The following is a 25,005-nucleotide window of genomic DNA, read 5'->3' on the forward strand; positions in this document are numbered from 1 at the left end:
TGATCACAACAGTCTTTTACAATTATTAGGACCACTATGAAATGGTTTTAGTCTACTAGTAGATTTATACTTATGTTCAATTAATTGGGCTGAAATCCTAAATCTGCTTAAACTAGCAGGACTTTTCCATCAACTTCAGCTGGGTCAGGATTTTATGGAAATTAAATTCTGTATGTTTTGGAAAACACAGATAAAAAGATCTGTATTTTTACTCAAAGTCCAAGCAACAGAAGTTGTTCGGTTTCCTGTCTTCATTAGTTTTGTTGTCAAACAACAAATACCACCCACACATGTACTTTTTAATACAATACGACAAATGTCACTGCAATAATCATTTGAGATTGGAAAGTTTGGCAAGGTGCCAGAGTAGTGAAAGTGATCCTATCACAGATTGTTCAGCAGCAGCAGTGGTAACATTAAATTCCTGTGGCTCTGCTCAATAACATGCTACAGCGAAAAACATGAACACAAGTTCATGAAATTAAAGCTGACTCCCAGAGGAGCTAATGAACGTTCTTTTCATTTACCTTTTATTTCCTGTTCAATTTTTGTTAAGAAATAAAAGAGTTTCTCTTTTGACCTATTGTCCTTCTTTAGTCTTTGGGCAGGCCTTAAGCTGCAGTATTAGTCAAGCTGCTCACTATTTTTAGAAATAAGCAATTCAATAAATCACTTGAAAGTATTATAAAGCCAATGTGGACTCATTCTGAGGGAATTAAAAAAAAAAAAAAAAAAGCATCATTGCTCAATCCACACAGTATTTACAAAGCAGACACCAGCAAGGACCAGCATGCTCCTGGCTGGCCAAGCAGCCAAACTCTCATCTTTGAGGCACCAATTTATCCCTCAGTCTAGTAAGAGCTCTCCAGTGCTGTTGTAAGACTGGAATTTCTAATCTAGCAGCTGGAAAAACAGAGTAGGACTTGAGGGTTCAAAGCTGATTTACAGGATTTTTAGACTTCTCTGTAACCTTGGGTCTGAAGAAAGCTTGGAAGAGTACAGGATCAACAAAGGCACAGATGGTCTGTGCATCTGCACTTGTCACAGGACACATTACAAATGTTAATTACCAGCCCACGAAAAGCACTTTCTCAATACTTAGTTTTAAGATGAAAAAAAATGTCACTTCCATCTCCAAGGAAGAACCAGGGAACTACAGGCTGGATGGTCATCCTCAGCTGGATCCCTGGGAAGGGATCACAAGACAGGGAGGACTGGCTGATACACCTGACAGTCATGCTGCCACCCAGAGAAACCCTGACAGGTTAGAGAAATGAGCCAACAGGAACCTCAAGAACCCAACCAGGGGAAATGTGAAGTCCTGGACCCGCGGAGGGACAATCCTAGGGAGGCACAATCCCAGGCACTAGTTTGTGCTGGAGGCCACCCAGTTGGAAAACAACTTTGTAGAAAAGGTCCTGGGCTCCCAGTGGGCACGAAGCTGAACATAAGCCAGCAGTGAGTCCTTGTGGAACAAAGCTGAACCGTGTTCTGTGCTGCATTAGACAAAGTACTGACAGCAGATGGAGGGAGGTGATCCTGCCCCCTCCACTTAGGCACCAGAAAGGCCACACCTGGAATCACAGGTTCAGTTCTGGGATCCCAAATACAGGAAAGACATGGACACACCAAAGAATGTGCAGCAAAAGGCCACCAGAATGATTTCATCATGGAGAAGAAAAGGCTTTGGAGAAACCTCATTACAGCCTTCCGGTACTTCCAGGTACAAAGGAAGGAGAGGGACTTTTCATATGGGCAGATAGTGACAGGACAAAAAGCAATGGTTTTAAAATGAAAAGAGGGCATGTTTAGAGTAGCTGTTAGGAAGAAATTCTTTACTCAGAGGGTGGTGAAGCACTGGAACAAGTGCTCAGAGAAGTGGGTGATGCCCCAGCCCTGAAGTGTTCAAGGCCAGGTTGGATGGAGCTCTGAGCAGCCTGGTCTAGTCAGTGAGTGACATCCCTGCCCATGGCAAGAGGCTTGGAACTAAACGATCTTTAAGGTGCTTTCCATTCCAAACTGGTCTATGACTCTGTGATTAACAGACTGGATTATCTCCTGTGAGGAGAGGTGGGACTCTGCAGCCAGGAGAAGAGAGGGTTTAGGGGAATCTTAAAAATGTCTAGAAACACCTGAATGGAGGAAACAGAGAGCCAGGCTCTTCTCAGTGGTGCCCAGTGCCAGGACCAGAGGCGATGGTCACACGCTGAAGTACTGGAGGTTCCCTCTGAACATCAGGAAACACTTCTTCATTGTGAGGGTGACCCAGCAATGGCACAGGTTGTCAAAACAGGCTGTGGAGTTTCCCTCCTTGAAGATATTCAAAACCATCTGGACATGGTCCTGGGAATCAGCTCTACATGACCCCACTGGAACTGGGGGGTTCAGCCAGGTGATCTCCAAGGGTCCCCTCCCAACTCAAACATTCTGTGACAGAGACTGAGCAGCACATCTACCTGAAGGCTGTCAACTGATCACTCCCAACTGACCTAATTTAGACCAAAAAGTATATAGCAGATAAAGTGGCTTCACTTTTATGTAGTTACAGTTTTCTAATCCAACTCCTTGTAGAGGCAAAGTGGTTTTGTTTGGTTTGTGTCCAAACAACAACAACAAAATTACATTAAAAAAACCCCAGCAAATTAGTCCCATTCATTCCTTATTAGGGGAAAGTGGACAAAAATACTATCTTATTTTCTCAACTCCCCCATCTCTGCCTCCAGTAATCCATATTATGTATAAACTTTTTAAACTTTTTAAAAGGAAGAAAAGAAAAAAAAATCCCAAGTCTAGCCATGAATTTTCCACACCAACTTCACTAGACAGGATTTCACTCAAGAACAAGAAGCAGCCAAATGAAGTTTGAAATCTAAAAATTAATTAACTTTATCTACTTACAAAAATATAGCTAAGCTGCTGGTGTTTATCTGCCTCTCTCATCTCACCCTTTAGTTGTTCCTCACAGTCCATCAGTGTCCATTCATATCTTGTGTTACTCTTTGTAGAATTGGACAGACCAGGATCATGCTTGTTCTGAGTTTGTACACAGCCTAGCCTAACAGGCTCCAAGTTCAGGACATGAGTTCTGGTGTTCTAATAACTAGCAGTACTTATAAAAATAACATTATCATTATTAGTCTGAAAGGGAACATTTTATTTTTTTTTAAAGTTCCTAATGTGTCTTGCAAGGTCTATCCTCCACTAAACAAATCTGGTATTTGAAGCTTTTGCAAATTGCTTCTGAAAATACATTTACACACACATATGAAAGCTAAATTAAATAACACCTCCTAATCAAGCAGGAAAACCCACTTTTTTGTCCACAATGAGTATATAGCCCATTCAAACAGCAAAGCTGAAAGTCTGATTTAAAGGACAGCGATGAATTCACACTGGCTTTAGAAAGAAGGAGCAAAAGAGAAGAGGGTGAATTCAACACAGCTGAACAACACACAACCAAAAGGCAACTGATTTCTTCCACACAAGCCCTAAAGATGTGCATCCCATATATCTTCTGCATCCCATATATCACACAGATGTCTTTATCTTTAAAAAACAACAATAACAACAACAAAAAGGGTGAAAAAATCAACCCAAAACACAACAAACAACAAAAACTGTGTTCCAAAAGCATAATTTTTCACTAACTCCTACCAATGTGTGCCATCTCCACTCTGAAACCTCTGGATTAGACTTGTACATGCCCCTTACTTTGCACCTGTCACAAATTTTACTTCACAAGGTGGGTGAAACTAAGCCCAATGTTAAAGTGTAAGCACGAAGTTAAAGTCTTGCTTACACTGCTTGGGCTTTTGTATTCCCCTACCATCACTGCACAGCTCTCTGGGCCTTTAGTTTCCAGACTCTTCATATGATCCTTTTCCATAATTTGGGGACCTATGTATTTGCAGGACCAAATCCACTTGTGGGAAATTCATCCTTCTGAACTACAAAGAGGTGCTCACAAACAAGCCAGTATGTGGAACAGGTAGTTCCATGGGTGAGGAAGAGGTGCAGATCCACAGTCAGCTGGATTGGGAATGTCCTGTGTCCATACTCTCAGCCTGGGAACAGAAACTGGGCTGGAAGTAAACTGACAACTCCACTGAGCTGAACAGAAGAAAGCACCAACCCCTGTGCTGTTCATAGGAGCAGAGAAAACATTGCAACATGCTGGCATGTTATCACAAGCCCATGTTCACTACTAGCCCACATTCTCAATCATAGCACCCTGATGGTTTCCAGACAAATTAGCATAATTCTGCTACTTGCAGTGGGGTTTTCTTCCATGTATTGATAAAGTCAGCATTGGAGACTGCTGATGGACCCTACTTCAAAACTTCTTTCCCCATCATCGAACTCAACAGTTTCCACAGACTACATCAACCCCAGCCTGGTACTACTGTGGCTGTGCTATCTGAACTAGGCTGCATAATAAAGATGAATTAAACAGGACTGCAAAATAACCCATGCTTCAAGACAAAGTACTAGCAATTACACTATTTATACTTTTTCATCTCATTTTAAATGGCTGAAAACCCAAATGCAGCCAAAGCAAATACGGGCTGCACAAAAAGGGTTTCATGTGCAAAATGAGTATGCATAATCAGCACGTTGGTGTAATTCGTTTCCATATAGAGATTAATGAACTAGTTCTGACTAAGTAAGAAGACACAGCACTTCTCAACAAGGCTTTACAGGCTCTCCAAGACTCTCTGGCTATTCTGCCATGACCCACCAGCAACACACAGCATACTCGTGCCTCTTCCAGCACGGTAGCACAGCAGGGGAGAACAGAAAACAAAAATGTGTTCTCCTGGACTGCTACACAGCTACAGCAACATACAGACACAATTTGTGTATATTCCCCATGGCCACCAGTCTTCTCTTTTTTGTCATATATGTTCTCTCTTCCCATGACTTCAGAAAATGGAGAAATAATATTTATCTTTATAAAGTACTTCATCATCTCTATCCCCTTGCTTAAGAGCGAGGGTCAAAACTAGACTACCAAAGGCACAGCCACAGAGTGGACTCCTTTCTGGAGCAGAGAATATGTCTCTAAGACCTGATAGTGCCAGTACTTTGCTGATTTTGACTAGTGGACCAAATTCTCAGGCACCTTTTAATGATATTAATTCCACTGCTGACCCTATGATGCTTTCATCCATGTATCACAGGCAGTCCACAGAAGTGACTGTCACAAGCCCCTGAAATCTGTAGCTTTGAAGTGCCATTCCACCCAAGGGCACAGACATCAAGTGTGCATGTGAATACACACCAGAACACCGTGTGATGCTTCTTAACTGCATTATCCAGACAGCACACACTGCAAAACCCAGATCACTTTGCTTTCAAGTCCAAATAAATTCTGAAGCTCTTTAGGATGACTCTTATTATGAAGGTATTGGTCAATGCAACAATCTATGCCATCTCTCAGGAGGGGACACCCCTTCAATAACTTTGCTCCCAGTCCCCAATACAGAAGTCTGTGTCTGGGAGTCAGATGCTGCGGACTCCTTGCCACCTCTCCATTTGGAAGGAATTCCAGCCGACAAACCACAACCAGACTGCACCAGTTCTATTACCCTCCCAGTGCCCTGCAGATGGACCTCGGTAATCAATTTATGCCTGATTCTCTCATTAACAGAAACACAACCTGCTTGGAAAACCCACCACCCACACACTCAGGGCCACACAGCCAGAGCTACTTTTGGGAAGCACTTTTGCATTCAGTCACTTCAGGCTCAAATGTACTCACAAATACAATGCCAAGGGCAGAGAAGTTTAATCTGTTGCTTTAAAATTACTTGGAAGAACCCTCCCATTAAACTTTGAGAACTCCCACACTCACAGTCTCTAAAGAAATACACAAAAACCAAAGGTAATTTATTTACAATGTTAAATTTTAAGCCCTCCCAGTTTATAACACTCAAAAGTACAAACAGAGAAAGCAGAAACCGAGGCAATGACAGTTAGGAACATTCCTCCAGAGGGTAAATATGCACACCTGGTTATCAGCGGTGACTTGACAGTTTATTATGTACACTAAGCGTAGCCCAACAGGCATTACTACACTAATCTCACCTCTGAAGTACGTTTACTATTCAAGGAAGTAAATACATGCAAGCACAATATTTTGGTATGTACACATACTCCTAGGTGTAAGGCAGAAATACCAGCAACCTCTAACAGTCCTGCTACTGGAAAGCACGTTGAGGGCTGCCAAAGAGGACAGTACACTCCCATGTTATATGCAGATCATACCTACGTAATCCTGTTATATTTCAGTTCATTGTGCTCCACTTGAGAATTTCACTCTTTTTTCCTATTAGGTACACTGAGGAAGCTCCTCTAAGCCTCCTCTACCACTTAAGACTTTCATTACTAAGGGGAGAATGATGGGACCAGCAGCCCACTATGGTGCTCTTCATCCTAAGGCCACTCAAGTGTCAAGGGCTGGTTCTGTAGCAGAAAAGCTGTTTCAACCTGTCAGGCCTCAGTACCATGGATGGTCTGACCCAGACACCATAACCACAACTCATGGCATTTGACAGACTCAGTGAAGAGCTACAGTCTCTCTGATTCTCTCAGTGCTGTAACAAAACTGCTCTGAAGTAATATGGGAATAACGTGCATTTCTGCTGCTATTTTCCTTTCAGTACTGTTTGTTTTGGATTTGTTTCCTTCTTCTTCTCCTCATCTGTGGATACAGGAAAGACCCCAGTGGTAATACAGCACTCCTAACTATCCAACCCTGAACTCTTATTAAGTAAGAATTATTACCTAGATTGGAAAAAATAAAAATCAATTAAAAGGGGTACCCTTTAAACTTTCATATACATTTATTTTCCATAACCAGCGCACATCTATCACACGAATCCTCTATACTACTACTATACATAGACTTAATCCTACTACCCTGGTTATCCCAAGGAAAAAATAATTACAGAAAATGCCTCATAATAAAATCATTAAGCCTAAATCTGCGGGATCTCAGCCAGTGGGTGTGTTCATCAGGTTGTTCCAAACCGCACCGATTTCAGCGCACTGCCCGCGCACGCTTCGATGGGATTTGAATCGGGCCTCTGCACAGAAGGGCTGCATTCCTAAACTTTCCACAGGTCTCCCACCCAGGCCTGCTGGCCACGGCCACCCGCGCTCGCAGGATCCCTGTCGGGCCCGGCAGCTCGCCCGCCCCGCAGGCACAGTTCTGCGAACACCTCTGCGCACACGGCCGGGCTGAACATCCTTCAGCAACCCCGGCCAGCCGCACGCCTCACCCGGCCAAGTCTGCACTCCCGGCGCTCAAACTCCTTCAGACCCCGCTGGCTCCCCACGCCCCCCGCCCGCTTTTAGCCGGCCGCCCCCGCCGCCCGCTTCGCCTGGGACATGCGGAGGGCCGGCCGGCCCGCCCGGCGCCGGAGTCCCCCGCAGCCTCCCGGTGCCCGCCCGCTCCCAGCCCCGCCGCCGGCCCCAGGCCGCCCCCGGCGCTCGCCGGCTCGGCCCGGCCCGGCCCACCTCACCGGCCCCGCTCCCCGGCCCGGGCCCCTCGACCGCCCCCGCCCCGCTCCCTCCCGGGACGCACCTTAAGGCTCCCCCGGAGGGGGCCCTTGCCGTGGCCGGCCAGTGCCGGGGGGGCGCTCCCCAGGCCGCCCTCCTCCTCCTCCTCTTCCTCCTCCACCTCAACCACCACGTCCTCGTCTTCGTCCTCCTCCTCCAGCGCCGCAGCGGAGCCCTCCCGCCGGGGCGGCCTCCAGGCGCTCTCGGGCTTGGGGGGCCGGACCGCGTCCACCTGCGGCGCCGCCGCGCTCAGCCGCCGGCTGCCCATGCTGGAGCGCTTGGCCAAGCGCCGCGCCTGCATGGTGCCTCCGCCCGGCCGGCCCGGCCCGGCCGCCTCCCGCCGCGCTCAGCCCCGGCCGCGGGCAGCGGCCCCCCGAGGTGCCCAAGGGGCGGCGGCGGCGCTCACCGGGGGGCGGCGGTGGGTGTGTGCGGCGGGCGCGCCGCGGCCATGGGGGCCCGCGACCGCGGCCAGGCGGGCCCGCAGCCGGCGTGGCCGCCCCGCCGCTCGCCCACCTGCTCCCGGCGCCCTCCTTCTCCGCCGGCTCTCCGCCCGGCCCGGCCCGGCCCGGCCCGGCTGTCGGGCGCTGCGCGCGGTTCCCTCCCGCTCGCCCTTCCTCGCCGCCGCCGGTCCCCGGCGCCAAAACCCGGACTGGATTCCCTCCGGCCGCGGCTCCGCCAGGCGCGGGGCGCTGGGGCCGCGCTGCCTTCGCCGGGAGCCGCGCGCGGGTTGGGCTGCCGGGCAGGCCGGCCCCCGCCGCCCACCGCCTCGGGCCGGGAGCGCCCTGCCGGGGGAGCGGCGCGCCCGGCCCGCACCAGCCCGGCCCTGCTCGCACGGCCGGAGCGCCAGGGCCGCCCGACTGCACATTGCGGGGCTGCAGCGTGTCCGGAGAAGGGCAACAAAGCTGGAGAAGGGTCTGGAGCACAAGTCCTGTGAGGAGTGGCTGGGGGAGCTGGAGTTGTTTAGCCTGGAGAAAAGGGTCAGGAGGGTCCTTGGTGTTCTCTACAAGTCCCTGAAAGGAGGCTGTAGCCAGGTAGAAGGTGGCTTTTTCCCTCTGATAAGCAGTGACAGGACGAGAGGATAAAGCCTTAAGCTACCCCAGGGGAGGTTTGGGTTGGACATCAGAAGGAATTCCTCCATAGAAAGGGTGTTTAGACATGGGACTGAGGTGCCCAAGGAAGGTGATGGAGGGAATCGCCGTCCCTGGAGGTGCTTAAGGAAAGACTGAAGGTGGCATTTGACACTACAATTTAGTTGACACGGTGGTGTTCAGTCATATGTCGGATTTTCCAACCTCATGGATTCTGTGACAACCTCCACCTGCAGGACAGGCTGTCAGATTTCTTGGGCCTCAGTAAAATTAAATGGAATTGGGGACAAATGGAATTTTTTGAAGGAAAAAATAAAAACCCAAAAAGAAGTAATTGGGTTTTTTCAAGATCAATAATTGAAGCAGTGGTGTCTATACCCTGTCGAGAAGAAAATTATCTGGGACACTTAGGGAAGTAATAATTTCTGGTTTAAATTATGTGCTTAAAGCTTTAAAATACCTCCCTGAAAAGCTTTTTAAAAAAAATTAAAATAGTTTCCAACCAGTCTGAAGTTACTTTGGCCAGCATTTAAATTTGCTACAGGCTTCTATGCCATTCATTAATGCCTCCTGAGATTGAATTATACTTAAGGTTGTCACATGCTTTTCCTAAAGTCTTCCTCTCTAAGTCTTAAGTCTGCATTTACATGTTATTTTTGAGCCATATGTATATTCTTTTCCATCTACAAGTGAATTACAGTCATTCCCTTCTCAGTGTTGAATACTTTTCTCCCTGCACATTCTGTTCTAGAGACCTGCCAACAGGCCAAATGTACACATATTGTCAGCATGGGGCCAAGCTTCACCCTAGGTTAATTCATCCCTTTCAAAAAGTAATGGTATTTTTTAGTCTGGAATATAGCACACAGCATTTTTAGGCAAGAAATCATACATAATAAAGTACCCATTCTTAAAGAAATACTGAAGTTACTTTTCATGTCAAACTCTATAAGTTGTTTGAATCCTCTCAACCCAACCCACAAACCACAAATGTTTGCATTCTTTATTTCAAGGTTCCCACAAATCTGGGTCAAGATCTGCAAGAAAATTGCCGGCAAATTCTGGCATATCAGGGCTTCCAGCACCATTACCCTACCCCTCCAAAAGTGTCTTTTCCAGATGTTTTGCCTGTGCTTTGGCCAGCTGCAATGCAATGTCCACTCAGCCCACCTCAGCAGAACAGCAGCCAAAACTCCTGGTACATGCTGCCACAAGATGTTCTGTCTTTTTTCCTGCCACTTCACGTGTACTTAGCTTCTTGACACCTGGCTGAGTGGATCAGTCATAGTTTTTTGAAGCTGATATTGCATAAAGGAGAGTGGAAGAAAAAAAAAAAGAGACAAATGCTTTTCTGGTTTTATTCCCATGCTGAATGTTCAGATTTAGAGCTTATATTTGACATAATTAAGTTATGCTTAGGTTGTATCTTAAACATGAATTTTAACATGAACTTCATCATGAATTTCAATGATAGTCATAGTTCCTTTTATGCCTAGGTTTTACCTTAAACATTAATTTTAAAATGAATTTCAATGATAGTCATAGTTCTTTATACCTTAAAGACATGGAAATGTAATTGTTCCAATACCTCCTAGTCTTACAATAATTTGAAATGTTTTGTATAATTTGAATACCACCTGAATCTAATTGTGATCTTTCCTAGTGGCCTGTGTTCACAGTTACCTGAATTATAATTGTGTTACTAAGGGTCCCATTCCTATCTGCCACATACTGGGGTATGTACTAAGAGATTTCCTTCACTTTTTCAAAGTCTCGTATGTTTTAATTGCAGCAAAACAAGAAACAAATTTAGAAACCATATGCAGCAAGTGTGTTATCACTGAATTGGATTATATGTACTAGCATGAACACCACAAATAACAGAATGGAAACCAAAGGATCTCTTGCAGGAAACAGCGGTGATAAAGGATAGCTAGGCTTGTACAGGCACATCTGTTAACTCTCATGACAGCTCACACTCCAGCCTCTCTTTGAACTTCCTATTCAGCCTTTTTTGCCAGGTTTGTTCTGGGATTTGCTGTAAGGTACAGCGAACTAGACACGTCTTGCCCCGAGGTTAGGTGGGTGAATATAAAAGCAGAGCTTGTTAACCAATTATCAGGCTTTTAGTTGTCAGCTCAACAACTGTTTCAAAATTACTTAGCTGGGTTCTCTCGTTTGGGAGCTTGGTGGCAGGAGGCAGAGAGGCTTAGGCAGGTACACGCAGAACATCCCAGGCCTGCCTGCCTGCCTGCAGGGGGATGCTCCATGCCCCAAAAAGCTGCCTCTTCTCCACAGCACTCTACCAGATCATGGCCCATTAGATCTCAAAGCAGAGCAGGACAGCATGTGAGCCCTACAAGAGTTGGTCTGGGTGACAGAGGAAAAGTGTAACCAAATTTGGAGGGAGAGATGCCAAAATAGTTTTGGGATCCAGAGGGAATGAGAATCCAGAGTTCACTAGGCTGGTGGCCAGGTCAGTCCCAGGAAGGGGTTTAGAGAAGACTGACTTTCCATTAGTAATCTGAGCTGCTAATGTTTTTTATTCCCGTTGGGTTATCAAATGCAATGAAAAGCTGGTGTTGACAACTCTACAACAGATTGGTTAAAGATTTCTAGCACTTCTCGGGTGAGCCAGATTGGAGCTGCAGTAGGAATAACTTCTCTCACAATATTTGATACAAACAAAAGATAGAAATGACTGTTTGCTCCACCTCTTCCAGGCTGCCTGGCTTTGCAGTATGAATGGAGCTGAAGCTGAACCCTTGCTGTCCTTCCAGAGCTTCCCAGGGGAGCTAAATTATGGAGTAAGTCAGGGAGTCCTAGACACAGTCTTCTTCTATATCTTACATTCACAAACAGTTAAGAGTCAAACACAGGTCATAATACACTATCACACAACAACATTTTTTGCCCAGGACTCAGTCTTAGCACTCTTGGGGTGATCTGCTGAACAATTCTGGCCCATAGCCATGGCCTGATATCAAGTAAATTCTTGTGATACATGGGGTAATATGGTATCACTTAGCTCAACAGAGATATCTCATGATTGTACCACAGCATAATATGCCTCTAATGTAAGTACAGGCTCTGGCTGGAATAAGAGCTGTTTGCATGTCAATGATTTCCAAGCTTATTAAAAGTTAATGTGCACATCCACAGTCCCTTTGTGCACACAGCTCTCCAACACAGCAGAAATGTTTCAGATGCTTCTTTGCCTCTAACCTTAACAATCAGTTCATATTTCCAAAAATGAAATTTCTCTCTAAAGACATATGAGACTACTTGAATGATAAGTACATATAAGCATATGTACTCCCTCTACTTCTTCTAGAACAAGTGAAGCTGAATTACACTGACAGGTTTTCAGTTCATCTTGAATAATTATTGTCTAACTTCTTTAAGTATATCCACTCGGCAGCCCTTTGCACTAGGCACAGAAAAAAAAATAAATCTGCCTTTCCCTAGCACTGCCCTAACTACTCTGTGCTGATTAGCATCAGGTGGAGTTGTCTTCTATTTTTTGCAAACATTTAATTTAGTCCATTGTTCAGTTAAGTATTCCTCGAATTTTTAATATAATTATTTACTGATCAGTTTGACATTTTGTTCTATTCAGCAGCTGCTACTGTGATCATGACTGCAGGCAAAGCTTGCCTGACATCACATCAAGGGAACAAGTTCCTTTTACTTCAAAAAGCAGAGATTTTTCTGTAATGCTGAAGAAGGCACTACTCCGTAACCTCCCTGCTCGCTGGTGTCAGAACTGCTTCCACCAGGGACCATCACATCACTCAGCAATGCAGCTTCCAGCAGGGATGAGCACTGGCCACAGCCAACAAGCACTAGTACTGGTGTGCTTCTGTTTGCCTCGTAGGAGCAGGTGGCTACATCACAGCAGGCATTTTATTGGACCACCCTGAATCCTGCCTCAGCTAGCTCTCCTTTTTTTTTTTTTTTTTTTCTTTTACTCTATTTTTTCCCATGCCTTCAATGAAAGAATACATTTTTGTTATTTTCTTTAATATCTGAATATTTTTCCCCTTGTCCATGAATGCCAGCTTTTTGTCACTAGAGGCAAGATCTCTCCTGCACCTGCCTCCTCCCAGATTGATGCTATGGTTCAGTTCTTGCCATTAAAAAGTCTAGCAGCAATACAAAACAAAGAAACCCTCCATTTACTGCACATTTAATCACATTTTTTTTTCAAATATAACCTAATCAACAAGTCGTTAACTTTTCACTTTTTAGCGTGCAACAAATGTATTTGTTTGAGCTGTGGTATTCAAACCAGCATGTGCATTAACTGTGCGTGTGTTCCACTTTCCTCATAATCCCAGGCATTTGAGCCCCTGCCAACTTCTTTATTCGGGGACCTGCCTTCTCCACACTCCCTTTGTAAACTTTGCATTTGTTTTGCTTTCTAGTGATCATTGAAGTTCTCACTCCAGCTGGGAGGACAGCCAGGCACCTTCAAGAACAAGGGAATGATTGACAATATTAGGCAGAAAATTGTCTACCAGATGCTGCTCAAAAGGAGAGGTGGCAACCTTCCGACCCCCTTCTCAGTACGGGAAATCATCGCTTGTGTGACACGCCTCTGCCCCACTTGTCAGCTGAGCGGGGAGCACGGGGTCACTGCTGCGTCTGGCTGTTGTGCAGAAAAATGCCACCCTGCAGACAAGGCTGTGCCTTCTGCCTGAAGGAGGTCCCAGTGCCAGCCATGTGTTGGAATGAAGTGGAAAAATTCACCAGACATTACACATTACTTTTCAGTTACCACCCTGAAATACTGACTAGATCTGAATAACCTTACTGGTGCAGAAACGAAAGGAACTCCAGATAGTCCATCCTTGGACTGTCACAGCATAAACACCAACCAGACCTGCACGGCTTTTAAAAACCTCTCCTCAGAGGTCTTCCTGTTGCCATTAGTACTTTAACACGATTTGCATGTTTATGTCTCTTAAAAGGTTTCGTTCCTCCCCTGAAAAAAGAGGTCAGCTCACTGGAGTTTCATGCTAGTGCTAATACAGTGACTATGGTTCCCCTTTTTACAAATTAACTAGACTGAGAAAAACAAAGAGATGAACTTGAAAAAGGTAAGACTAACATTTTCCTACTTAATTAGCTCACTGAACAAGAAAAAGAAAGCAAGCAAAGAGAGGAAACACCTTTTCTGAACAAAAGCAGTGGAGGACAAAAAAACCCAAAGAGTCTACATGGAGAGCAGACACACAGGACACATAAGCCTCTGAGCACAAGACAGAAATAACCATAAATATGTAGTTGGGGTTTTCTTACACTCAGACACACATGCACACACAAAGCTATTTGAGGGAGTTTCTATGTTGTTCGTGCTCATTCATGTGGGGTAACAGCAATGTGTGTGAATAACAATCCTTGAAATGACACCAGAATTAAAGGAAGGATATAGGAAATGAAAGATGATAATTGAAATGCTATTTTAAGCAAATGTACTCATTAGTTGTCTTAATTCAGGTGGAACTTCCCCTGCAAATTAGCATGTCAACTTCCTCTTTCTTAGTGAAGTGTCAAGGAACTCAGATTGATTCTGAAAGTCAAAGCTGAATTTGCAGAGGTAGCAATTACAAAGAAAATAACTAGCTTTTCCTTTCAAAATGAACAAATTAGATCAGGAACTCAGAAAAACATAAATATTACAGGACGCATAAAACTTCTTTCCGACTCACTCTTTACATGGAAACTCCTTTATAAATCTTGTGGAAGTAAGAAAAAAAAAAGACTACATAACTCCAAGTCAACACCAGCAATAAAAATATTTACACGAATAAATTAAGCAATGGGTACAATTTTATTTTTATCATAAGATAGTATCCTTTTATTTGCATAAATTCTTTATCTTGGAGATTAATACTTTCCTTTGAAAAAAGGTACTCCACATTTTTTTACTTGCATACCACACTGACAAGGCTCCAAGTAAACACCACTAACCAAAATTTAAGGGAAACAACAAATAGCCAGATAACTTGAGGATCACATAAAAGATTCCAACATGAAAATATCTCCTACCTCTCCTCTGCAAGCCAGTTCACTAGCTGGAGAGATAGGACATATTTTCTGTGTTGAACATGTCCCTGTTTTCTAGTGAGTGCAGTGCTTTGTAAAAGCTAATTTTTGGTGCTGATGGAGTTTTTTGTTCGGTTGGGTTTGGTTGTTCTGGTATTTTTTTCAGGAAAGCGCCCTGAAAAAATGGAAGTTACTCTGGAGTAACTCCTCAGTGAACTCCTTGGGAGTGTCTAGAAATATGGAAGTTTTGATGGCGCTTTTTTCCCCGAAAGGCTGACCGAGACCACAGCAGTCTGTTTGTTCCGCTTTACTCGCCCGTCCTCCTTCGGGATCAAGCTGTCCCGCTCTCCATGTGGAAACGCGGCCGACCTCTTCCTGCCTCCCCCACCCTGCTCCCCTCCATGCAGAAATATCCCGAGTAAACAAGCAGCTCACACAGCCCGGAGCTGGACAGGCACCACTGAAGAGGACTGGCATGGAAGCGGGCTGTCCCCCTAGCTCCATGGCCCTGGCTGTGACGCCGCTGCTCCCGGCCGCTCTCCGCACCGCCCCCGGGCGCTGAGGGCCGGCCGAGCCGCGGCAGCCCCCGCTCCCCGCTCCATGCTCCCGCCCGCGATCCTGTTCGGCTTTTGCCTCGGATTCCCGCCGCTCCTGCCGGCGGAGCACGGCCCGTACACACGCGCGGCGGGGCCGCGGGGCCGCCCGGCGCTGCGCGGGAGGGGCGCGGCACGGCCCCGCTCCCGCCCGGCCCCTCGGAAGGGGCGGCCCGAGGGCCGGGCCCCCGGAGGGAAGGGGCCGTGGCCGGGCTGCTGTGGGTGCTGCGTGGTTGTTACGCCGTGTTGGAGGCGGGCGCTGGTCCCGGCTTCGAGCAGCGCCCGCCCGCCGCCGCCTTCGCTCTGCCCCTCTCCGTGGCCCCGTGCGGTTCGGGCTCGGCAGTAATCGGTGCCACAGCGAGTTATAAATAAACACCGTAAAGCCCTCGCTGCCTACACGCCGGAGGGTTGTGTAAGACTTTCGGCTCCCTTAAAAAAACATCCAAAAAAAACCATTGTAATCTTCCTCTATGAGGGGGAAAAGAAGTTAAGAAACTTTTATACAAAAGCTCAGAAATCGCCAAATGAGTAAAATGACCCAAACTTGGACCTGTCACACCTCATGATTATTGAGCTGACATTGATAACCAGGGACCCTGTGACATGGACAGTCTGTACTCGAGCAGTTCCCGGCTTTACAGGCACAACACAAGTGTGAGCGTGTACTGCTAAACACGCAGTGGGATTTGGGTGCAATACACATAACGTGAAACGCAGCCAAGGCCGCAGCTAATAGCTGTGGCAAGTTCAATTCAACTGCAGCAACCCCCCTGGGAAACAGGAAAAGGTCTTAAGTTCCATCTACTAAATCTCACTCATTTCTCTTCCGGCAGATTAGGGCTTTGGTTTTGTTTTCAAAGGGAAGATGTTGTAAAACCAAAACTGAATTTTAAAGTGGTGGTGCTTTAAGTCTTTCTGGGTTTTTTCCCTTTTTTTGTGATTATCTTTTCAACTGTAATGTTTTGGCTTGAATTTCTAAGTCTTTTGAATTCATTTTTTGGTTTCTAAGTGGTTGGGCTTTGTTTAGAAACACTTCAGCTCTTCTGTTCTGCTGCCTTCCTTTGGTAGAGGTGTGTTGTATTTTAATCCATGATTTATGTAAGCAAAAAGAAAGCCTTGCGGGTACTAACATGTTACTAAATACAAAGGGTTCGAGTGTTTACAGAACAAACTTACTTGTGTATAATTTTTTTTCCATTTAAAGGAGCTGTCAAGTCAGGCTTTATTGTGGGAGGAGTGGAGCAGCAGCAAGGAGCAGAGCAGAGGGAGAAGCCAGTTTTCCTGGAGGCTTTTTGTCTTACTGGTATTGAAGATATTTGGCCAAAAGGTGCTAACACAATGCACAAGTTTGGTGTAGATGACAAGAGAAAGAGTATCATTTGAGCTAGAGCTAATGAAGCATCTACTGCCTTGTCTGAATTAGTAATTTGGAACATGTTACTTGGATAAACACAAAAGTGGATAACAAAGGCAGAGTGAAGCAGCTCAGGGAAGCACAACAAATAAAAGAAGGAACAGGAATGGCAGAGGAAGGCAGTAGAAGAAGAGTGGAAGGGCAGGGGAATCAAGTAGTAGGAATGGGAAGCTAGCCCCAAGGCAATGAATAATAGCAGAGATGTGTATGAAGCCAATAATTTTGTTTCTAATACTTATTTCCTCACACCTTTCCTTGAACACAACTCTTTTTGATGGACAGCTTAGTGGGACAGGGAGGAAGAGGACTAGATACTCTTGTAAAAGAGGCTTGGGATAATTACACGACATAGGTAAGTGTACTGAAGATACCTGACACAGCTGTTGTTAAAAGTTTGGATCATTTTCCTTTTGTGTCTCTATTTTGTGGTCACATTGCTCTTTGTGCTGCTCAGTTCAGCTGTGTGCAAAACCCAAATTTAGGAGACTTGGGACCTAGATTACCATTTTGGTCAAATTCTTATAGAATAACAGCACTGATTTTAGAGGAGAATTAACCTCTTCTGCCACAGGGCATTAGGTGAACAGCCTGATGCATGAATTATGATTTCAAGTGTTTTAATTTTAATAACTAAAGTGTAGCATAGTTCTTTCAAAAAGGAGATTAGTTAACCGACACCACCCATCTTGCTAGTTATCTACAAGTAGATTACAGAGAATGATACTCCTTTGCACATGCATTTTGCAAATGTTCTCCTTGGTTGTACCCTTTATTTTGCAAATTGCAGACATTGAGATGAAGGGTCTATAATTTCCTAGCTTGCCTTTCTCTTGGAACACTGGTGCTGCACTGGCACGCATCCACTTTGCTGTGACTTCATTTGAATACAGCAAATTCTTTATTATGATGAACAAAGGGTTGCTCCCTGGTCTGCTTTGAATCTCAGTCTGCTCATGGAGATTAGTGGGTTTTGAGCAATGCCAAGTCACTAAATATCTCTGCTTCACTGATCTCAAAGACACTTGTGACAATGGATTTAGTAGTAATTTTCATGCATGTTCCTGCCTTTGAATGGATAATACCTTAGTAGTTCTGCTTCCCATTGCTATTAGATTCTCCATTTCATTCAAAAGGGTTTAAATTCAAAACTTCTCTTTACTCATATGTTGTTGCTTTGAGATACATAAACACATTTGTTTGTGGTTTTAATCCTTGAATACAACTCTCCTTCACCTCTTTGCTTTTATTTGCAATTTGGGGTTTATTGTCACTCATATTACTAAGAAATACCTTGTGCCTAAACAATGTCTTATATTGATGTTTATCATATTGCTTCTGTCAGTGCATTGGACAAGACCTTATATAATAAAATAGGATCCAGAAATGACAAATTAAAAAATTTCTCAAAGACTGTTGGTCAGACTTTTTCTCTTTCCTGAAAATTTCTTAAGACAAGGAGTATTACTTTATCTTGATGAACAAGACAGAAAGTGATAAACCTTTAAAAAACATTGGGTTAAATTTTCCAGAAGTGGACAGATTCCAGAAGCCTTGTGTTGCTGCCAGATCAAGCAGTAGACTTCTCTTTTAGTTGTTCCAGGAAAACAGCAATTAATCTCTAAAGCTGGGTTTGGTTTCAGAAAATGGATGAGCACAGTGAATTACTTATTAAACTAAAGAAATTTACTAAGCTGACTTCCTTAAACGAGTAAAAGCAAAAGCTCAGTTAACAGAAAATTCAGATCAACCAACACAGACATAAAATATGCAAGAGAAGTATTAAAAAAGGCTGAAAAAACCTAAATAGGCCTAACTTGATAGTAGTTTCTTTACAATGAAGTTGCTCCTTGTTCAGGATTTGGCTGTTATACTCCCAGTCCATGCATGCCAAAGGATAAATAAATATTCGTAGTATTTCAGAAACTTTTTCTATGTGAATCTTTGAAGATTTGTCCTACTCAGTACCTTTACCTGCATTCCAAAGGCCTGTACTGTCCTTTTAGTTACAAATTCACCCTGATGAATCCAATGATCAGTCAGGGCTTTTGCTTCTGTACATAACACACTCTGACATCAGCAACACAAAACCAAAGTGGGTGCCACAAAAACCTTTCAAAAAAGCTGTGTCAGGGCTGTGCTACACTCACAGCAATAAACCACAAAGATTGTGTTCAGGGGGAGAAGCCTGCCTGAAAGGATTTCTGTCACTTCTCTTGCTCCAATGCCAGATCAGCCTGAGCTGTGAGCCCCTGATCACTTCTGCCTGCTGTTCATCATGTTAGTCAGGAAAGATACCTGGCCTCAGGCTATTAAATCTAGGGCAAGGTTTCACTGAAGGTGGTGTCTGAACTGCCACCCAGCAATGTGAGGTCACCCTGCATCATTACTTGCCCAGGGATGTGGTAAATCTTGCTTGGTGGGATTTGTAGCATTATAAAATGTTAAAAAACTGACTCTTGTTTTTGTACTCAAATAGATATTTTGCTGCAGTGTGACCCTTGTCTTTTCTTCTCAGCTAGCCACCTCCAGCTCTACTTACCAGATCCAGGGTTTCCACATACCAATTTTCAGCTGTGCTCCACAGGGATCCCCTCACCTTTGCTGATTTAGTTTAAACATCTTCCAGCTACCAGCATTTCTATTTTGGGTAAAAAAACCCCGCAGCTCCCTAGTCCTTGAGTTCTAACCATGTTCCGGCCACCTTGATTCCAGTGTTCTGACCTGACCTGAAGATGCCAGCAATGGAAAAAGATATTGCTGTTTTGCCCTGTTTCTTCCCTCAAAGCATAATTATAAGCCATAAGTTTTGCACATAGACGTGTACCAACAGGTGCTAGGCCTGTAGAAATTTTTCCATTGATCAAACTTGAATTCCATTCACAGTTACAGTCAGGGAAGCAGCTTCCAATGCAGGCACAGAGCATTTGGTAGATAATGAAGAATTTAAAAACTTTGTAATACTAGATGAAGCCAGAAGGATTGTTACTGTATCTGCCCAAAGTTTCCACTGCTGAAAAGAGCAAGATGATTGAATGAAAGGCAAGATTTTCCAGTTTGCCTGTCAGCAATTATGAGGAACAGGAGATAATGAGGAAAAAACTAATGGCATTAATTTCAGACCAGAGTGAAAAAAAAACCAACCAGTGCATGGTTCATCATAGGGCTAATACTCTGTAATGATTGATGATTCTGTAATCAGAGCCCACATGGAGAGAAACAGGCTGTAAATTAAATGGTGTATTTCACAAATGGTTTGGAATTGTAATGCGATGATCAAGAATTTGCAGAGAAAGACTTTATGCCCCTTTATAACAAGCTGCAGTGCTTGTAACAGAAATAATTAGGGTTCTGACAATGTATTTGTTTGAATGAAGAATTGAGTTTGACAATAAAAAATAGCCTGTAATCTGCGTGTCACATGCAGCTTTCTACTGACACAGAGCCTCATGGTCTAGTGCACCAGCATTCACAGCAAATTAGTCTCAGTTTTACTGTATTGCTTAACCACAACAAGTGGTACCTAGAAAAATAAAGTTTTTTACCAGGTCTCTGCTAATTGAATAGTTCTTACAATAGAAAAATAATACAATTATTCAGTGCTTAAAAATAGACTTAAACTAAGTCTTAAAATATGTCTCACTATGGTTTGAACTTTCTATTTTAGACTTAGTAGTAAGGAAAAAGGAGGAGGAGGAGGAATCCATTTCTCTTTCACTTTTGAAATCCCCAGTTTGGCAGGCCACTGGTTTCCTCAAGCAATTCACTGCAGTTCCTTCCTGGAAAGCTTCCTTCTCTCCAGAAGCAAAGCAACCCTCTTAGCTTTCTATAGAAGAGGAAAAATACATATTGAAAGTAAATTCCAGTGTTCATTTGGGGAGATGACTAGAATTCTGGTTAGGAAACTGGACTAACATGAGAAAACATGCACTGAAAAGTCCATGTCAGTTTGAGTTAAACAATACAACTCTTCTTTTGGTCAAACTCATCTACATCCAGCACATGGGCAGATCAGCCATGCAGCACACACAATGCCTCTGACACCTCCAGGAACCACAGGATCTGTTGCAGCCTTTCAGAAAATCTGAGTAATCCATGAAGTTTTGGATGTGTTGTGCCTGTGTTCCACCTCGCCTATGGACATGCTCTATTTTGGAAATCCCATGGGCAGCAGCCCTGATTCTTTCTAATGTTAGGTGTCACAGTGCAGCTGACCTCTTTCTTAAGGCAGTCTAAGATGCTCCAGAACTGCCACTCCTGAGAGGTCTTGAACACAGTTTTTCAGCAGCTCATCAGAAAACTGGATAGTTATTAACCATGCCTTAAGCAACTGATAAATAGAAAGGGATCTTACATTCTGTGATGGCTTGTGTGATCATACAGTCTAACCAAACATAATTTCTGAGTTACTGAACCTTTTTGGGGGCCAGCCTAATTGTTTCAGATCAGATCCAGAGGAGGGTAATTCCAGCAATGACTACATTTGGACATTCAGAAACTGCTCACAGAGAAGCCTGAGTCTGCTCAGGTTGGGGCAGTCCTTACCTGTGGCATCCATACTAGTGAGAAATTTATAAGCCTTGCTAATATACCTTTTTTTTTTTTCTGTTTTAGTAATGATTTGTAATAAATTTCCCAGCTTTTAAATATGTGACATAGTTCTTGTCCGCACAGCACAGGGTGACACAAGCTCCTCTCTATTGACCTCTGACTTTGATCATTAAGTTAGTAGGGAGAATTTGCAATACAACTATATGATTCAGTGATTTAAGTTTTTTTTTTTTCCCCAATATTTTGTGCAAAGTTTTTCTCTTGAGTCTCCCTTGTGTTATGCATATGAACTTGCATGCACATGGCAAATTCTCTGATGTGTGTGTGATGGATTACATGGCTGGGGGACTTGCTGTGCTGTAGCCACATACCAAACTGTCTTTGAGTTCGAGGGTGAGGGTACTGACAATAAGAGCACTCCCCATTGCTTCACTTTTTGCTTGTTTCTCCACAGTACCAACATCACAGTAAGATGTTGTAGTGTTTAACCCATTCCCACAAAAGTTTAATGAGTCAAAAACCCATTGGTTTTGTCCCATGACCATGTGGCCCTCTCAGATGTGCATCAAGCACAGGAGATAGGCCTTTAGTGTGGAACATGAAGATGTAATGGTACAAAGTGCTTCTATCCCCTGTTAGCTCCCAGGTGTGGTCAGCCACATATGGTTGACCCAGAAAAACAGTTTCCAGCTACCACACCAAAAAAGTCTCCTTCCAGTGCTAAAATCAGTGGTCTCAGACATATTGGTAGCAACAACAGATGTTGAATTTTTTCAAGTGAGCTCAGCAGACCCAAAATGAAATCTGGGCAGCCACCAAAGCCTACCCTAAAGACAAGGAAATTAGAGAAATGTTTTCAGTTCCAAATTTGCACAAGTGAAACAATCCTTTAAAATTTAATCCAAGGAGCTACCTACTGTGCTTTCAACTTGTCATGAGTGTTTAATGCCCTCATGACAGTTTTAGGGCTAGAGACAAATTTGAGGGGTGTTGAGCCAACACTTTTCGCACATATTTCGTTTATTTACACTGCAGCTTGTTTTGTACATTGCCTACAAAATTGTGCTTCATAGAAGAAAAGCCTGGCAACACCAGAAAAATTGTTGTAAACAATCAGAGTGAATGCTCCAGCCTGTGTACAATAGACATGTTAGAACTCAAAATAGCACCAGAGGAAAAAAAAACAACCTCCCTTAACAAACAATAAGAACATTGTTTGTTTTTAAGAAACACTGAGCTTTGTTTTCAGTTTCTAGATTAAGCCTAATTGCCAAAAATGCCTTTGTTACTGCCTAAACCAAACTCAAGTTGGGAAGTATGGTCAATAATTATTTCAGTTAAGAATGTACCATCAAAACCTGAGGGTGGGAATGCAAGAAGTGAACAGTTGTTCAAAATTAAGAGCCTCTTTCTCTCCCTATCCTTTGCCTCTTGTTTTTTCCCTCAAGTATAGAAATTGCAGCTTTAATGAACACCAGTAGAAACTGAGTTTCTGAGGAAAACTAAGTTCAAAATGGAGAGCTTTTGGCAGTAGTCTCCCTCCCCCTCTCTTTGAAATCCTTAACACATGCCAATTTTTTTCTCTTAGTGCTTGCCAGGGCTATTGAATGCTGAAGTCACTGTTTTGAACTCAAAACCTCCTGGAACTCTGAGACGTCTGTATGGAGGGTGCTTGCTGCCCTGCATATCTGCCAGGACCCAAGACTGAAATTCAGCTTTGCAGTCTTAGAAATGAAAATGATCCCAACTACATTCTGTCTCCCATAGTTTCTCTTCCCCTTCTGGCTCTTCCACCTCATCAGGCACAAAGAATAGAGTTTCTTGTACCCTGCAGTACCCACTTTCTTCCCATTAGGAACAGAACACTTGGCAGTCTTCCTGGATACCCATGCTGGTCCAAAATTGTCTCTGGGACACATGCCTTCTTTCATGGTCACTGGAGTGAGGGGTGTGTCCCTGGCAGAACAAATATTACTCAGTAAAATGAGCAGGAACAGAAGTTGTTCACTAGTGGCTCTTTCTACAAGAGGATGCATGTTGTATAAACAGTAAGTATGCTAAAGCTGTCCAAGCCCAGGGATTCTGGGGATTGCCTCTCTTCACATCCTTTTTCTACTGAATCTGTTGATCAGAGACAGAAATGAGTTAGGGAATTAGGCAGCTTAATGGCAAAGTTTTTATTTCTGCTCTAACAGGGAGTACAACCCATAAATTAAACAGCCCTGCGAAAAGTTAGGAGAGGGCCCCAAAACCTGCATGCAAGGAAGGAGAGCTGTAGGATCTCAGCACATCAGGACTGAGGTGCAGAGTCACTGAGATAACCCTTGGGGGGCTCGGAGGTCCTGGAATGTTGCCAGAAGTGTCTGGTGGCAGGACTTTGATCCTGCACAGGAGACGACACCTGTATGAGGATGGGAGGATCTCACTGGGATAAATGGTGAAGGGATAGGTTAATTATAGTGTGAAACACAGGTTTTAGAATTTCGGTACAGGGGGGTCTAGAGAAGTAAGATGGAGGAATTGGGGCGTGTCCTGTCCTTCTTCTTCTTCTTGGCCTCCATCTTCTGTGGTGGTGGTGGCCCTTTGGGATTGGTTCTTACTAAAAGTGCACTTGTCAATAAGGGTGAAAGGTATTGGGGTAAAATAGGTAAATATCTTATACGTAGTTTTGGGTATAAAGATAAGTGACCGCCCCGGGGGCTCTCAGTGTGCTCATGGCTGGCGTGCTGTGCAGACCTCTGTCGGGCCAAGAGAAAATCTTGTAGATAAAAACTAATAAACACTGAAGATCGAGAAAAAACCTGAAGACTCTTCTCGTCCTTTGGAGCGCGGGCTGTCCAAGGCCATCCCGAGCCTTTCCAGGCCATCAGAAACAGCCGAGACGGGACAGAGAGCATTTGAAGTTCTGGACCCTGTGGAGATCACTGATGGATTCAGAGCCAATCATGCCAAGGGCTTGCAGCTTTCTAGGAAAAAGAGAACATATTCTGTATGGTGAGCAAAAGCAAACATGCAAGAGCACTTACTTGATAGGCCTTTGGTGTCGAATCTACAAGCTGGGTGTAGTAACATGGCAGATGTTGGCAAAGTCTGTCTGATTAAAATTCCTGTAATTTTTTCACCTACCTTAAACTATCTCTATGTCTGTGAAGAATAAGTAGCAAGAATCCTTTGTGATGTGATAGCATTCTTATTATTTTCCTTTGTTGCAGATCTGCCTTACAGAGGAGCAAATGAATTAGCTTAATCATGAATTAACTACATTTCGAATAGCACCATGTGGCTGTCAGTGCTGCAACTTTCTTCTTCCTGCAGTATGAAAATTGCATGGATCACTGGAGACAAATCCCTCCAAATGCAGTTTCTGTTGCTATTTCTAAAATACCAAAAGGAAATCTGGACATTGTGTGATCCATGAGAGATGACCTGGCCTGACCAGATAGTAATCTCAAATGAGTTCAAGCACTCCTCTAAATCAGTTCTGAAGGTAGCCTAAAGTGTACCCAGCACTTTATATTTCCCAGCATACTATAATGGAGATGACACATGCTTTAAAGTGTTGGATTGATGCAGATTTGCCAAGAGGGCAATGGTGCACAAATAGAGCTGTGTTTAACTGAAGGGACATGTGCTCCCCATACGGATGTGGTCATGGTTGCTTAGGCTCTGAACGAGTTCATATTGCACTTCTCCAGAAGAGAACATGTGCTAACTATTTCTTCGGGCTAATTTTTTCATGCTACAAATA

The 25,005-nt window shown here is 44.1% G+C and overlaps 1 protein-coding gene and 1 long non-coding RNA gene across 4 annotated transcripts in view; one reads left to right on the forward strand and one right to left on the reverse strand.

Annotated features, from left to right (window-relative positions):
• Window positions 1-7,734, reverse strand: part of ZNF704 (zinc finger protein 704) — an 86,640-nt gene extending 78,906 nt beyond the window's left edge. Inside the window, exon 1 of one of the 2 annotated variants that reach the window (XM_063170807.1) lies at window positions 7,589-7,734. The gene's annotated coding sequence lies outside the window, so the exon portion shown is untranslated. The remainder of the gene's footprint in view (window positions 1-7,588) is intronic. The other variant, XM_063170816.1, reaches the window with a different exon arrangement.
• Window positions 7,735-8,423: 689 nt separating this feature from the next.
• On the forward strand, window positions 8,424-15,178 carry LOC134430447 (uncharacterized). 2 transcript variants are annotated; one of them, XR_010030823.1, is made up of 5 exons: window positions 8,424-8,594; window positions 10,315-10,387; window positions 11,375-11,458; window positions 13,079-13,753; window positions 14,975-15,178. It is a non-coding gene; the product is annotated as an uncharacterized LOC134430447 (long non-coding RNA). The 2 variants fall into 2 exon arrangements; XR_010030821.1 differs by lacking the exon at window positions 14,975-15,178 and having other exon boundaries at window positions 13,079-14,468.
• Window positions 15,179-25,005: the final 9,827 nt, after the last annotated feature.

Source organism: Melospiza melodia, chromosome 1 (genome assembly GCF_035770615.1).
Source record: "Melospiza melodia melodia isolate bMelMel2 chromosome 1, bMelMel2.pri, whole genome shotgun sequence".
NCBI classification, from domain to species: domain Eukaryota; kingdom Metazoa; phylum Chordata; class Aves; order Passeriformes; family Passerellidae; genus Melospiza; species Melospiza melodia.